Genomic DNA, 16,391 nt, shown 5'->3' with positions numbered 1-16,391 from the left:
GTCCTTATCCGAGAAGACTTGTTCCACCACCAGAACCATAGGAGCGAGCCGGCCGCGAACCTATGCCGATATTGTTGGCTATGATCACGGTGCCCCTGCCTTAACCGCTCGGCCATTTGGCTCGCTCAATGTTCATGTTCATTGTGTAGGCTCTGCTTTTGATAGTGAAAACCCTGAATTGTGATAATGACCTTAAATTACAACCCCTCAAAATAATCGAATTTAAATCTGATTCTATTTAAATTGCATAATTTACGCCTCAGGCCCGTAGGCAGGATTTTCGATCTGGAGGTGCGTTTTGCAACCGAAGTGGACCTTACGATGGGCGACAGCCTAGGGATCCCCGCGAGGGTGGGCGAATCTTCTGGAAGCTCTGACAAATTAGCATTTTGAGGGCCTTTTTTAATGGATTTCTAAAATCCATAATTTGTAATATCCTATTTAAATTTTCATTCATTTGAGTATTGAGGGACCTACAGTAAAGCAGGAGAAATAGGGGGTGGGGTGAAGGGAGAAACTTGCACAGACAGATGATCAATACCACCTCAGCCCCACCAAGGTCCGGGCTGAGGTAAGAAAATTTATGATTATGGCACCTCAAAGTGGCCGGAAATGGCACTCTCAGACAAACTTTAATTATGATTTTTCTTTTTTCTCCATTTCTTTTATAAATTTAGGTGGCTCTACCCCCTTGAATCCACCACTGTGAAATTATGATTTTTCATTTCCTTTACATCTGTAGGCCTACTCACCGGAGCTGATAATTTCCAACAGATTTCGTAGCACATTATTAAAAATCAACGGGTAGAATGAGCGGGCAAAAAAATGTAATGCATACTATAGCATTTCGCGATAATTAGGAACGATTTTAGTGAAATAATATGTTTTAAAAAGTGGACTTCTTGAAATTTGGTGGTCCAGGGGCAGAGGCCTGGAGGGGGTTTGTGAGAAAAGCATCAAAGTAGCATTTTGAGGGTCTTACATAATAGATTTCTCAAACACATAATTCATGAATATTTCATTTAAATTTTCATTAATTTGGGTGTTTTTGGGACCTGAAAAAGTAACGTTATTATGTCTTGTACATCTGCAGGCCTATAGATAACATTCTTCATATTATTATATAGATCAATCTGCAATCACCGGAGACGATCAATTTCTAACAAATTTCATAGCACATTATTAAAAATCAATGGTTAGATAAGCTGGCAAATATATAATGCAATGCATGCTATAGAATTTTGTGATAATAGGAACGATTTTGTGAAATCATAGGTTTTAAAAAGTGGACATTTTGGAATTTGGGGGGTGGGGGGGTGCGTCCGCACCCTCTGATAAGAGTCGCATCATCCAGTATGGCACACTCCTTGATGCCACACGTATGGCTTTTTGATACTGGTGCATCTATGACCATGGGTAGATCTTTTGCGTCCCATGGTGTTGGGTAAGCAGTTATGGCTCTAGGATTGAACTTTCCTACAGGAGGTCTGACAATCCGACAAGGATTTGCGGTGCTTTGGGACGACGCCCGCTGTGGTGGTGTGTACGAGTTAGGCCTATGCCATCTGCTAGGAAAAATGGAAAAAAATTGGGTTATTTCAAGTGGCAGTGATTCTGAAACACTTTAGAAGTAGTTTTATGACCAGAGATTTATTTTTAAAATAAGAAAGACATATTTCCGACCGACGAGGAATAGAGAGCTTAGGCTGTCCGACTCTACAGTACCTGCCCTAATCAACAAGCTAAACCTCTGCAAACTGGGTACGGTACTGATAAAAAAAAAAACTGATTCGTGTTTTATAGCTTTCCTCAGTAAATTGCCATTCCGGAAACAAGGTATTAGAGCCTACACCATAAAATGTGTATTGCATTCTATTGTTTGTCTGTGGACATAAATCAACAGTTTCAGGAAAACAAAATCAGTGTCCACGTCTATACTGATGGCTTGACTTTCATAATAAAATTGTCTCTGGTTAGGCCTACGTCTATTGTAGCCGTTGTAACTTTCTTACGTAAAGTTTAAAATAAATCAGGCAGGATGTACAGAATCAATAAACATCGACATTTTGTATATAAGAAGATTATAACAAACTGCTTTTTGTGTCATTTGAAATCAGTCTTGTAACAGAGGCCTAACATTCGTCATGTTGGCCCCTGTCTAATAATTTATACCTCTCTCTGCCAAAATCTCTTCATAACAGGAAGGAAGGAACATAATTTTCAAGCAATAAAACAATCACCATTTTTAAGACCACGGCCTAATATATAGATTGTTGACTGAATGAAGTCCAAAATGACTTAACGTGCAAACAAAAAATTATGCAGTCTTTATTTGCCATGGTTGGACATCACCTTATTATTGTTTCTTCCCATTTACTTATTGCCGGAAGTAAGCATTGTTTTAACACCGTCTTATGAATATAGTTAACCAATATTTTCTTCTTTTTGTTTTTCTCTAACGTATCAGTATACAATACAAAACAATACAAAAATATTTTATTCATCAAACAAATTAGAAAAGCATGAAATTAAAAAGTAACTTAGGTTCAGATAAGAGAAGAGTTTAGATAAGATAAATTGTTTTAGGAATAAAAAAAAAATTGTTACAAAAACGGTGTAGAGATCATGTGGATATTAGAAAACGAGAGCTGAAAATGTTTAGGCCTATACTTGTGTACCCGTATATGCTTTTCATAGATAAGGAATAAAAATGAGTTTGCATCATAGTTATTGTAAAATCATAAAATCAAAATACATATAACCTTCACAAGTTTCATTAAGGGGATATTACAGTAGGCATAAGGCCACATTTTGGAACACCTCTGTTTCCCGGAAAGGTAAGAAACATAGTTCTTTTAGACATCAGCCGTTTGACACAATACAGTATAGCATAATTATTCTATCAAAGTTCACAAATATTCATTAGTGGTAGGTGCTGTAAATTTAATATTGTGTGTTTGATGTAGGAATATTAGAATCAAGATCATTTACCATATTTGATATAGGCCTATTTGTTGTAGGCCTAAATAAATGAGTAAAAATTGTAATACTTTTTTAAATCGTGGTGACTTAAACACGTATAAAATACCGTGGTCATGATTCTACTTGATTTCTTACTTTTAAAAACGACTGTAGTCCTACTCATTGTACTAGTTGATAAGAGCATTATCAAGAATAAATTAAAACAGTCTCGAATTAAAGAAATAATAATATTCCATTCGATGTATAAAAAAAAAAAAAAAAAAAACTTGCTTAAAAAAAAAAAAAAAAAAAAAAAAAAAAAAAATAACGACTTGACATTGAGATATGGAACCGGCGATAAATCATTTGAGGTACGAGCCTAGTCTCGAGTCGAATTGGAGTGCCATGTGTGGTATTTACTGCTCTAATTCAATCCAACACTTCTGAATTCCAGTCTGAAATTTATTTTTTCTTAGGCTTCATACACTGACAGAAATCTAGATTACTATGACCTAATAAAACTTCAACGTATGGTCATAAATTTATAACCTAAGACCTGTTCTTTGAACTATAATATTATACAATGTGTGTTCAATTTCCTATCGTTTTTTATGATGCGGAATTTTACTACGAAAAAAACAAAGTTTTGTAATTAGAATCGTTTATTAGGCCTATAATTTATCCAAAAGTATAATTGTCTTCACATGTTTATTTTGGGTGCCATTTTTCGACAAAATGGACCTATTTAAATTTATTTTGTCTATGCCTATTAGGCCTATCAATAAATTTCATAGTCAAAAAGAAAGAAATTAAAATCAAACTTCGTTTGGATGTACTTCGTTCTCTTAGTCAACATCCATAAAAAAAAAACAAAAACAAAAAAAACCCCCAATATACATCTTATCTAGGTCAAGTAGGAGACGATTATTAATATATAAAGTAATGGAATCTCATGCATTATTTCATAATGGTTATGCATGCGTAACATTGGCTATTACTAGTATTAGGAAAATAGGCCAAGGACTTCGTTGAATGTGTTCAATTTAAAGGAAAAGGAACTAAAGATGAAAGGTCGAGCCATTTGCCATGTTCGTCTAAATGGTAATAGCTTAGCAAAAAAAACAAAAACAAAAAAAAAGACTCTCTAGAACTAGTTAAGATGTGGCGGAATTTTGTTTTCAGAGTAGGTCAATTCTACCAGCATATCTATTTGGTTGTGCCTATACAGGACATCATCGGTGTATGTAACATGTAGACCTAATCCTATGTGAACTTGGCTTAAACCACAATTCTGATGTGGTTTCGTTACTAAGTTCACCTCATTCAAATCATGTAAAAGTTCATTTTATTGATGAACCTGGTCGTAGGCCTATGAGGATGTAGTTGCATGACAACATTGATACGCAATGCAGTCATTAAAATTTAAATAAAATTGAGAGATCAGAATTGTATTTTTTTTATCAAGAGGTATAGAATGTTGCAAACCAAAATGGAATTATGAAGTTAACTGATGAGTGTCACTTTAAGCCAACCTCCGGAGGAAATTTGTTTTTCTCCGGAGAAGGAGTTTATCGTTGTGAGAGCCTGAGCTGAGGGCCCAATTGATCAGCTCTGGCTGGATAGATCACCCTCATAAAATAAAATAAATAAATGTTAGATAACCATTGAATTTCTTTACTCAATGGAATAGAATATGGCGGGAACGAATTCAACTTATTTTAAAGAATATTCTGCAAGGTTTCCGGCGGTTTAAAATGCATTTTTATCATACAATAGGACAGATGCATAACGTGTAATAATGAATGGTTTACAGGAAATTTAAACATTAAAAATATCTCGCGTAAGAAACCACATTTCTTTGTTATGAGCTCAAGGACGGTTCTTTAATCTAATGTTATCCCAAAATGCAAGTCATGTATATTGTTGGCCTATGGATTTGTGATCTTGAGTATTTAAAAATCATAAACAGACAGTGAGTATTTTATTATTAAAAGTAGGCCTATAATAACCGTGATGGACGGAAAAAACCTTCTTAAAAATGTTGATTGCTAGGCCTATACGTGTTACCAAATTTATAATCATCATTGCGTTTTTGTGTAATAGTTTTCTATAGGTTCTCAACATGGAAAAGGCGGTCATGCGTAGACTCTCCAGTTTGGATGACTGTTGACGGTTTGTGAAGTGGATCACACTATGTTTGAGTCTTAGATGTCACTGTGTCTGCCTTCTCATTAATGATGATAGTAACATCAGTCATGCATATCATGTAGGCCTATTTATGAAATATCACTTTTTGTTTCCGTATTTGTGTTGTCCAACACCTGAGGGGAAAATATTTGATTGTCATTAAGTGTGTTGTGTGTTTTTGATTAGTCAGATTGTTTAGGCATAGTCAAGGCCTTCTGTAACCTACTGTAATTGAATCGTTTAGGCTTCGCCTTAGATTATTTAGGCTTAGCCTAGACCCACATATTTATCAATTACAAAAGTATTTTGAGGGTATGGGTTGAAACTGTAACACAATACACCTCCTGACATTCTGGATTCTGTCATTATTGGCTGTTTTTAATGTAAACGGAATACAAATTAGTATTACAAAAAGACAGACTCCGAAAAGAGACAGAGACATTTTGAGATTCAACGTTTCGATCTATTTGATCATTTTCAAGAATACTGATGAGAAAATCTCACCCATCCATATATGTTTACAGAAGTATAACAGAAATCAAATAAAAACCGACCAATCAGATTAAAATCAAAGTTATAACTAGCCAATTAAAAACGAGGTAATTAAGAATGTGTGTCTTACCATAGAGAAAATAGAAATAGTTGTATTTTCTCTATGGTCTTACATTAAGTATATCACTTATTATTGTAAATAAACAATGAATAATCAACAATTGTTCAACAATAGTACTGTATAGAAGCCTGGGAATGCTGGCTGAATGAAAGTCTCATGACATGAAATAAACAATAAGATAATTCAGTGAAATAAAATATACTTAAACAATAGAGAATGCTTTCAAGAAAAGTCATGTGATATAATTACAATCCAGAATTAAGTAAATAATGAAAGCTCCTTGGATGCTCTCAACCCAGTGTTTAAAACAGGCTTAAAATGCCTAATGGCCAAAGCCTCCATAAATGAAATTTGTGACCAATGTAGAGAGCCATATAGAATTTTAGTATTATCAAATATTAAAGTTTGCTTGAGTGGTGAAGTATTTACATTTTTCAGGAAAATATTATTGATTTCAATGATATGCTTAAAACCCTCACATTGTTGTATGTGCCCATGAATACTGCTATCTGATTTTAGAGCATGCTCATTTATTCTTATCTTAAGGTATCTATCTGTTTTTCCTATGTACTGGCATTGCAGCCAGGGCATTCGAATTTATAAATCAAAGAGCTACGGTATTCTTTAGGAGTAAGGTCCTTAGTAGATGTAAAATAAGAGACTTGCTTAGTTTGCCACAGAGTAATAAACTTAACATCAATAATTAAATATCTATTTATCTTCCTAATGCAGCTGCGTACCAGAGTGTCACTACGAACACCTATGTAAGGAAGACGTAACCAAATGTTAGGCCTATTGTTACGTCTATTTTGATAGACTTAATGTAAGACACACCTCATTTTTAAATACCTCGTTTTTTAATTTTCTAGTTATAACTTTGATTTTAATCTGATTGGTCGGTTTTTATTTGCTTTCTGTTATACTTCTGTAAATATTGTAAACATATATGGATAGGTGAGATTTTCTCATCAGTATTCTTGAAAATGATCAAATAGATCGAAACGTTGAATCTCAAAATATCTCTGTCTCTTTTCGGAGTTTTTGTTTTGTCTTTTTGTTTTATTTAAGACTAATTAGTGGATCATCTGGTTTTTAGAAATTAGTATTAGGCCTAGATAATTATCACTATTTTTGTGATTCTGTTTTTTCGTCTCAGAGTCTTAAAATGAGGTCGTTTGATTTTCGTTACAGTAAGAACTAGCACTGTTTTGTACATTTAAAGACAAAGACAGTAAAAATTCGAATTCACCGCCCCGAATCCCTTCTCAAATGGATGAGTCCAGCTAACAACTTTACATTATAATAACGACACAGTTTGGTATTCAATGTTATTTTTTGTAGAATCACGTATTTATCTTAATTTCTTACTAAATAACATTGCAAACGTTACTGCCACGTGTGTTAACGTTATTTTCTGACATAACCTCACAACGTTTACAACGTTTGTGTTTGCTGGGTAGTTGGTTTGCGTCAAGACTGTAGGCCGCATTTTGCTCCTAGCTGGGGCGCTTTTTCACTTTCGTAAATTTCCTCATCTTTACCTTTTACAAAAATAGGTCACATGGTTATTTGAGAACTTTAATTACTATAAAATTAACTCTCTGTACTTGTAATAACGAATATGTCCTTGTTATTAATTATGAGGAAGTTTTTAGAATTAGATCTGATGTGTCATAACTTGTTTAACATTTAGAACTTTAAGAGCTCAATATTTTAAATGTATTCCAAATTCAACAATCTGATTTGCATTTTGCATTTCGAAACGTTTATTTAGAATTTTCCAAAACCAAATGAAGTTGGCCTACTTAGTTTTATTTAATATGATTATGATTGATTTGGATATGTTGTTGAAGTAGATGTTTTAGTGGTTCGTAGAACACACTTGAAACAGTTTGGCCTGATGGTAAAAATGGTTAATGTCCGCTGATTAAATAAATTATAAGCCATTAGTGACAGATTATCGGTGTAGGCATATGTGGAGTTGCAAATTAGTTGTTAAGACACTTGCACCCCAATCTAGGGTTCTGGGTTTAAGTCCTGTAAAGTGACAAGAATGTTTATACAAAAACAACTCCACTTCGAAAACCGAATTTAAAACCCATAGGCCTATGGAACATCAGGTGCATTATGTTTGTCTTTTAAAAGGAATTGTCATTTCATATTACAAGTTCACTATTGCTATTTGCCCATGTGCTTTAAAAAACGAAATTGAATAATAAAATTAATGAATTAATTCAAAAAATTATGTATTTTTCTGTTGATCTTTTAATGTTTAGAGCCAATGTATTATTAAACATTTTCAAAACTAATCTTAACTTCTCTAACTATAAAATGTCAAAAGGTTGTAAGATAGTGGATTTTAAATTTTAAAAATATTTTAACGATGTAATTAATAATGATAAGTTTTTGTAGTCTTTCTATATAATATTTTTATAATTTAATTGTATAATGTTTATTTTAATATTGTATTTTATTATCTTTTTATGTAAAGCGCATTGAAGAGATGTAAATCTGAAAATGCGCTATATAAATAAATATTATTATTATTGTTATTATTATTACTACTATTGTTATTGTTAATATTATTTGTTGTTATTATTATTATTATTATTATTATTATTATTATTTTCGTTTTTGTTATTATTATTAATACTATAATAATAATAATAATAATTAATAATAATAATAATAATAATAATAATAATAATAATAATAATAATAATAATAATAATTATTATTATTATTATTATTATTATTATTATTATTATTATTATTATTATTATTATTATGTAGGCCAACTGATTTCTGATTTGCTATTGAGGTTTAGGTTTCCGTAAATTGTGATATTGTATTGTCTTATGTAGGCCTATCACTTCATATAGGCCTGGGTAGCGACACTTTAAAATGACTGGTTAGTAAAAACAAGCCAATGGATTTGGGTCACAAGGTGTGCCAAGCGTCCGGACGCCCCCACACAAACCAGCGGTTTTGATGCGTTAAAACATAGGCCCCCTACCAGTATTTTACTTACACCGCGCTATCTCGTTTATAGGGTCTTGCGATGTCCAAAGACCGAAGGCCGGGCTCAGTACACTTCGAACAAAGAATCTCACAGGCGTAGGCCTAATTTTAATTTTAATACCTCCCGAGTTAAGCGAGCTACCGAACAACATTATGTGACAAGCTCTGCAGAGAGCCGCCAAGAGGGGAAACTGTAACAGGGCAATGGTTGGTGTGGGCTCCAGTTGTTTTTTTTGGGAGGGGGGAGCCTGTCAATCTGGAGTGGCCCATTATTAGGGGACCCAATTCCGTTATTGAGGGACACATGATAGTAATTTTTTAAAAATATTGAAAACAAAATGGGCCCCCTTGTAAGCCTGGGCCCCGGTGATCTTAAACGCTTTAGCTGAAAATTAAAAAAAATTAAAGCAAATGGGTGAATCCGTTGAACTCGTATGATCACCAATGAATGACCAGAATGATTATATGTAGGCCTACCGTAAAAATACCGTACCACCAGAATGCATCGAAACCGTGTACTAATATTTACCGCAATGTAATGTTGTGAAAGTTATGACCATAATGACGAGAATTTGTCGAACAACAGTGGCGGATCTAGGGGGGAAATAGAATAATGGTCACTCGTCTTGTTTGTGTGCTTCTCGTGTACTCTGGTAAAACGAACACTTTCTATTTTAAGCTTACTTCTTTTCAGATGCCACCTAAGATCGTCTAGCAGTCTACTGATTCAAAAAAAGTCTCAAATGTGAGGGGATGCCCCTCCCAAAACCACCCCCACCCGCTCGTGCCTTCTCACCTCCCATTAACCACCCCCATTGCTAAATCCTAGATCCCCCACTGAACAAAGTCAATGAATACATATCGTAAAGCCACATTCTGTCTCGGCAGCCTCGTTTTTATTCTTTATTCGCCAAAAATATATAAGTACAATACAACTGGTTGTATACACAGAATATTCATGTAAACGAAGCTACACAAGGTTGAAGCGTTCAGTTATATACATTCTAAACAGAACACTTCATCAGTATTTATGACGTCTGGTTGTGAGTATTGTAAGTAAATTATAAGCACAGAGACCCATTTGATTCCATATCAACTGCTTCTATATTATAGCAGTTCCCGGTAAAATTTGGATCTTTTTTATTTAAACGATATTCTAGAAGATAATTTAGCTTAATGGCATGATATTATGAGTCACCAATTTAATAATAACTTCTGCCTGTGGATTATATTCATAATTATTTTGTGATTACAAACAAAATATCACCATGATTCAATTCAATGGGGTACTGTTCTTGTGTTACTATAGAATCATTACGGTACGTATACAAATCCAGCACTTCATTATAAAGAGTTTATGAAGTAGATTTATTACAGACTTACTATTTTAAATCCGAGCCTTGACAACTCTTCTGGGTTTTCACACGCTGTTATCATTGTTATTTATAGTATTACACTATTTTTATTATTTGATATTTATCTTCATATTGACACGTGCATTTTGCAAAATTTTAATCTGTGTTCAGACATATTATTGGGGTGTTTTATTAGTGATATTTAAATACCGTACTCTTTATGGCCTATTTATCTCCTTTTTTATGTAGGCTGTAAAATCAGTAATGTGTTTTCCTGGAAAGCTTATATTTGTATTGTTCCATACACTAGTCCTGTATATACATACATCTTCAGTATTTCTCCACCATATAAATTTATTTCAGCACAATAGTGTTTTCTGTAAATAAACGACATCTTTCTATACTTCAGAGTAAAGAAAGGATTCTATGCAGCCATCAATTATTCTATTTTTTAATCTTGTTGGCTATGCAATTTAATTTATACATGTAATTGATTACCTCTTTTAAGTAACCATTTACCAAAAGGTCTTTTTTGGGGTTTTGAATTTTTTTTTTTTTTTTTTTTATTGGTATTTCATCTCACGTAAGCAAATACCCGAGGTTTAAGTAATTAAAAAAAAAACTTTACATAGACCTGATTACACTGTACCCCGAAGTTTCTTTCAGACCTGCTTTGGGCCTGGATCATTTCTATCTGCTGATTTTATTTTAGTTGGAGGGGCAGTGAAATTCAATTTAAAATATAAACTTTGCTCACCGTCTTTCCGATGAAGAGACGTTTTAATTAGTTCTTTGCATAGGCCCAAGCTATTATAGGTACACGTTACAGCTACATTCACATCGGATCCGAACCGAAATTCAGACCGTGTTTCAGATGCGCTAAATGCCAGCGTCTCTATCTGTTTCAATTTCTGTTGGGTTCCAATCCAAAAATTTGGATTCAGTGTGAATGCACCTTGAAGAACAGGGAATTACGGTATCTTCCGATGTACACCCAATTCTAGACCCACGAAATACAGGTAATAAAGAAAGCTTGAAATATTGGTTTTCATTACGCACCAGCCGCTGATTTTTCATCAACCAAATTTGCTCAACTTCTCTGGGAGAGAAGTTAGACGAAATTATTATCCCACTGTAGAGCTAATGTTGACATGCCAACTACTGATTGAGTATGACTTTACACATGTGAGGAACCTCTAATTAATATACGGACGGTTACTAAACGAACATAGGCCTATCTGTGATTTGTATCAGGAAACACTGCACATCACCGGCCTTGGCCCTGACTATGTTGTTGTTAATGTCGGTAAAACAAACTCGGGCTAGCAATTTAATATGAATATAGCAATCAAAACCGGCACAATGTTATTTAAAAACACCTCGGAATTATTTTGTAACAAGAGGACTTTTTTTTGTAAGAATGATAAGAAGTCTACTATTCTATATAGGTTAAGAAACACAATTGGTCTAATACTATAAATGTTTTATAGCATTTATATATTGAAATTCGTATACCTTTCAAAATACAGTTTCAATAGATTGATCAATTATCGTGCGGGTAGTTTGCGGCTTTTCATGAGATAATGATTGAAAATTGGATTAATTTAAGTGATAGTCCCAATAACTCTGAGTGGTTTCTTGAAGCATATCTCCGCATTTGCTATTCTGTGTAATGGCTTTAAAAGCTTACAGGCAAATTTGAAAGCATTATACATTTGTTGTGTATAAAATTAGTTCCAAAATAATAATTACAGAAAATGCAATCTTATTCTGCATCAGTCCTATTCATTTAATTTTTATTGAGAGGATATTTCTTATGGTACTATTTATAATAAAATAGGCTTTGGTAATTCAAATATGCACATTTCAGATATGCACAATTCAGATATGCAACTTTAATATATTATCTTAAAACAAGCCATAAGACGAAGGGTGGTAATAATATTAATCGATTATTAAAAAATATATTGTCCTATCTCTAATGACTCTTGGTAATAGAAACATTACACAATACAAGTATCTAATTAAGATTGAAGGAAATTGATTGCAAGGTAAAACATATCAGTCAGTCAGTCGGTCGGTTGTTCAGTCGGTGGTCGGTCGGTTTGTCATTCAGTGAGTCGGTGGTCGGCCGTTCAGTCTGTCAGTCATTTGTGTCGTGTGAACATAATGTTTTCCAATTAATATCTCACTTGAAAGCAATGGGCCTACTTTACTACAACATTACCAATACAATTTGTCGGCCTAATGTGGTTCTGTCTAAACGTTTTGCAAAATGAATCATTAAACAGGAACTGACCTATTTTTAAATTGAAATTTACTTTTCCGTTAATTTGGTAATGAAAATTATTGATTGTAACAAAAATACTTCTAAATAAATCTATAGATCTCAATCGTACACCCAGAAAAATTGGTGGCACAATAGACCTATTATTTGCAATATTTCATATTGCAATGATTTGATTTGATTTGATTTATTCAATATCTCTTAAATTACATACAGACATAGAAAATCTCGTTGACAGGCGAAAAAATGGGCAAAAAACGGAAAAGAGATATTAGGATAACCCTCTAAGTCCCTTTTAGGGACTTATTTCCAGAGGGGTCTATCTCAATAAACGGGTAACAGCCAAACAATTAAAATAAAATCGATAAAGGAGATTAAAAAGGCAATGGTATGAATTTTTTTGAATAGTTTATTAAAAATATCCAATTCCTATAATAAAAATTTTAGTTTTGAAAGTCTTACATAGGCCTATCTATAGCATATAATTTGGTATAGGTTTTTATATTTGAAAAAAAAAACACTCAATGTTCTGCATTATAGCTATAATAATAGGCCTAGCCTGATACACCACATTATGGAAACGCTTAACCTGAAATTAAATAGTTGTTGATTGCTGTATAGTAACTATGATAAAATAATCAGTCAAGCCAGGTAACACAGTTATGCATGAAATAATCATCTTTATCGATCAATGATTCTGGTTTTGGTGGGTAAAGCCGACCTCCTAAAAACTCCAAAAGTGTAGGAGTACAAACAGGAGAGTAAAAACAGAGTTGAATAATAGGAATGGTCTTTCTTAAGACATGCTTTTTTTTTTCTTTTTTTTTTCTGTTCTTATTTTCTCAAGCGCAGGGGCGGCGCCAGTGGATGGGCCAGTTGGACCCGACCCCAACCTTCGGGGGCACCCGGCCCAGTAGTCGGGCAGTTGTGATAAAATCTGTGGTGGAAAAATAATTTAAAATGTTTTCTAATATTGACTGGCAGTGCAATTAATTGTCGGCCATCTGTTGGGGTAGGTGGGGGCTGAGGTGGACGTGGTTCACTGTCGGGTATGACAGACTACCTTTCAGGGAAATGCTAACGCCATTGCTGTTTTTTTCAGTTGTTCGTACACTTTATAAGCCCATTCACATTTGAAACTATAACTTTTCACACAAACAGTTCACTGACGGGATTGTGCCCACCTACCGACAAATGAAATTCGAACATTTCTCCTATCTAATCGTAATTGTTGACCTGATTTTAAAATTGATGTAAATTGAAATGGATTCGAATGTTACAAACTATTAAAATTCTGAAAATATTAGTAGGTTAACCTTCGTTGCGGTAACCAGCGCAGTAAAATTTCGCTTTTAAATAAAATAAGTTTTCAATCACATTGAGCACATATTTGTTTTTAATTAACGTGGGAGATCCTAATGAAGGGCTAGATTTTACATAGAACTATAAAATAGGTACGGTACCACGCGTGACATATTATGTAGAACATTGACCTACGATGATGTTAATATTTGTGCTTAATTTTTTTTTAAACGTATCACCTGCGGGAGATAAACAGGTGGATCATTTATGAACACTGGTATTCCTGATAATAATTCTAAAGTTATTCGAATATGCAATCAAAAGTTGAATAGGCCTACATGACATAGGCCTAGGCCTACTGTAATTGAAATGGTGTCAGCCTTTGCAATTAAGCATACTGGGGAAAGAGCAAATGATGCAGATATTAGTGGACGCTTGGGGTTCGTGTCGTCCGCTTGGCTGTTTCTGTGTGGCGCTTCTCGTGATATATTTTAATTCCGTAAATCAACCACAAAATGAGACGTTTATTTTACTGAATAGAATAAATTGATGTTATGACTCAAACTAGAAAATAATGAATCTGGCAGAACTAATCGTTTTGGCAATGACTGTCGACGAATAAATTTTGTAAAGTCGGTGTATGTTGTTGACATACTTGGAGTCTGCGAAGGCGCTTTGGGAATAAACATTCTTTTTACCAGCACTGATATTATTTTACCACAGAAGTCCTAATTTAATCTAATTGATTTAAAAATTTCGATTCTTTTGTTAGTACCGTACTTTTAATCCAACCGGTGCTTCTTTCTGTAGTTCACTACATTTAACTTCTTTATATAGTGCTCAATAATGTATTTTACGCATCTGAAGTATTTTGTTAATTCAGTTGTTAACTACCGGTACCTCAATTGCAGTATAATGAATGCTTTATAAATTTAAACTTCTACATAGCTTATTTTAGACCTACGATACATGTGACCAGTTTGTAGTTACACCATGTTTTGATTTTTTTTTCGTTTAATATCATTTTCATGTAGACCTTTTTCAAGGTTACACGTAGTTTTACACTTTTTGGGTCCAAATTTAATAATTCAAACCCTACTTTTTATGTACGCTAGGGGATCAAGAAAATGTTAAAGCCTTTTATAGCACCGAAGTTTATCTGTTTACCTTTACAATTATGGTACCATACAGTCTTTATTTCATCGAAGTGTCAAAATGTACATCATAACATTATGAAATGTGATGTCTTCGAATAAATTTTGATGTCGGTGAAATCCCGGCATGCACACATGGTGTAGAATTTCGGCGGCGGCGAGGATAGGAAGGCCATAACATTGTTCACGGTTTTGCAAGGATACGCAAGAGTCGGAACATTATTAAGAAACATGCACGGATCTGCTAAAAAACATGATTGTAGGTTCGACAGAATTATATTAAAAAAACTATATAGCTGTGTTGTTATTTACACATGCCGACCATGGGCCACAGTCACAGGATTTCGGCGCCTGTTAATTTACATATCTATATGATTTTTTTCCCTCATCGGGGGAGAATTCACGTATAGATTTTAGCCCCCTCTTCTTGGCAAAATTTACTATTCATTCTGAGGTTTAATTCAATAAATTTCCATATGGTAGATGCCTTTACAGTTTTAATTTTATATTTAGTTCGACTCTAGGCCTAATAGGCCTATAATATTGTGTGGGTACTTTTGTCATTCCATAACTGAAGCGGGCTACATGTTGTGGTTCATAATTATAGATTTACTTTAAAGGCGTGTTACTATTGGAGCTTGGGTTACTAATAGAGTACATTGTACTAGGTTCAGAAGTGTTGGTATAGGCCCAGGTATTCAACCTTTTTAGGCTGGTGGCCAGTTTCAAGCTGTTGAGACTAGTGGCGGGCCATTTTTTTCAATGGCAGTTTTTCTAATTGTAGGCCTATTACTATGTTGCCTTTGTCAATTATGATAGACCTTGTTCTGTAAAAATCAGGCATTACAGTAGCATAGGCCTATAAGGGGGAATATATTGGGGAATAAAACAAGGAAACTTGCACCCCACCACTATAAATTTTCCGAGCAAAAAAATCGATTCAAAAATCCAAGTATAAGGTAAGGTAAAAACAATGCCATTGTGGAAATTCCCGACGAGGAGTCCAATATCCCTAAAAATGCCCACATTTACCTCAGCCCCACCATGGTTAAGGCTGAGGTGAGCAAATTTTTAAAATAGACACCTCTAGATGCTCGGAAATGGAACTCGAAGACTTAAAATACGGTACGTTTTCAACTGAATGTTTTCGACAGAATGACATCCCCCGAGCCGGATTCAAATCTTTGGCGGGCCGCGAATTTTTTTTTTTCGTGAAGAGCCAAGCATAGGGAAACATATAAAGCGCTCTGATTGGCTAATGGTAAGATGAAATCATCGAACAAGTTGGCACAAGAGTCAACCAACTCACACTCGAATACGGATACGGTGCGAGTGTGAGAGTGATCCCAAGAAAGTATAGGTTTGATTCACCGATTGCAGACAATGGTTTTCTCAGAATAAGTTTTCACTATTATTACTGCCATTGTCTGCAATCGGTGAATCAAACCTATACCGTACTCGCGCGAATAAGCGCCCGGGCGCTTAAAATATTTTTTTTGCACTTTCTTAGG

The 16,391-nt window shown here is 34.2% G+C and overlaps 1 protein-coding gene across 1 annotated transcript in view; it reads left to right on the top strand.

The window, feature by feature from the left end:
- LOC117103589 (Y+L amino acid transporter 2-like) overlaps positions 1 to 16,391 on the top strand; it is a 26,343-nt gene that overhangs the window by 921 nt on the left and 9,031 nt on the right. The window lies entirely within an intron of this gene.

Source organism: Anneissia japonica, unplaced genomic scaffold, assembly GCF_011630105.1.
Source record: "Anneissia japonica isolate Jap-2015-1 unplaced genomic scaffold, ASM1163010v1 scaffold6792_len961167_cov158, whole genome shotgun sequence".
NCBI classification, from domain to species: Eukaryota; Metazoa; Echinodermata; class Crinoidea; order Comatulida; family Comatulidae; genus Anneissia; species Anneissia japonica.
Note: the sequence above shows the minus strand (reverse complement) of the source record. Positions and strands in the feature narration are given on the sequence as shown.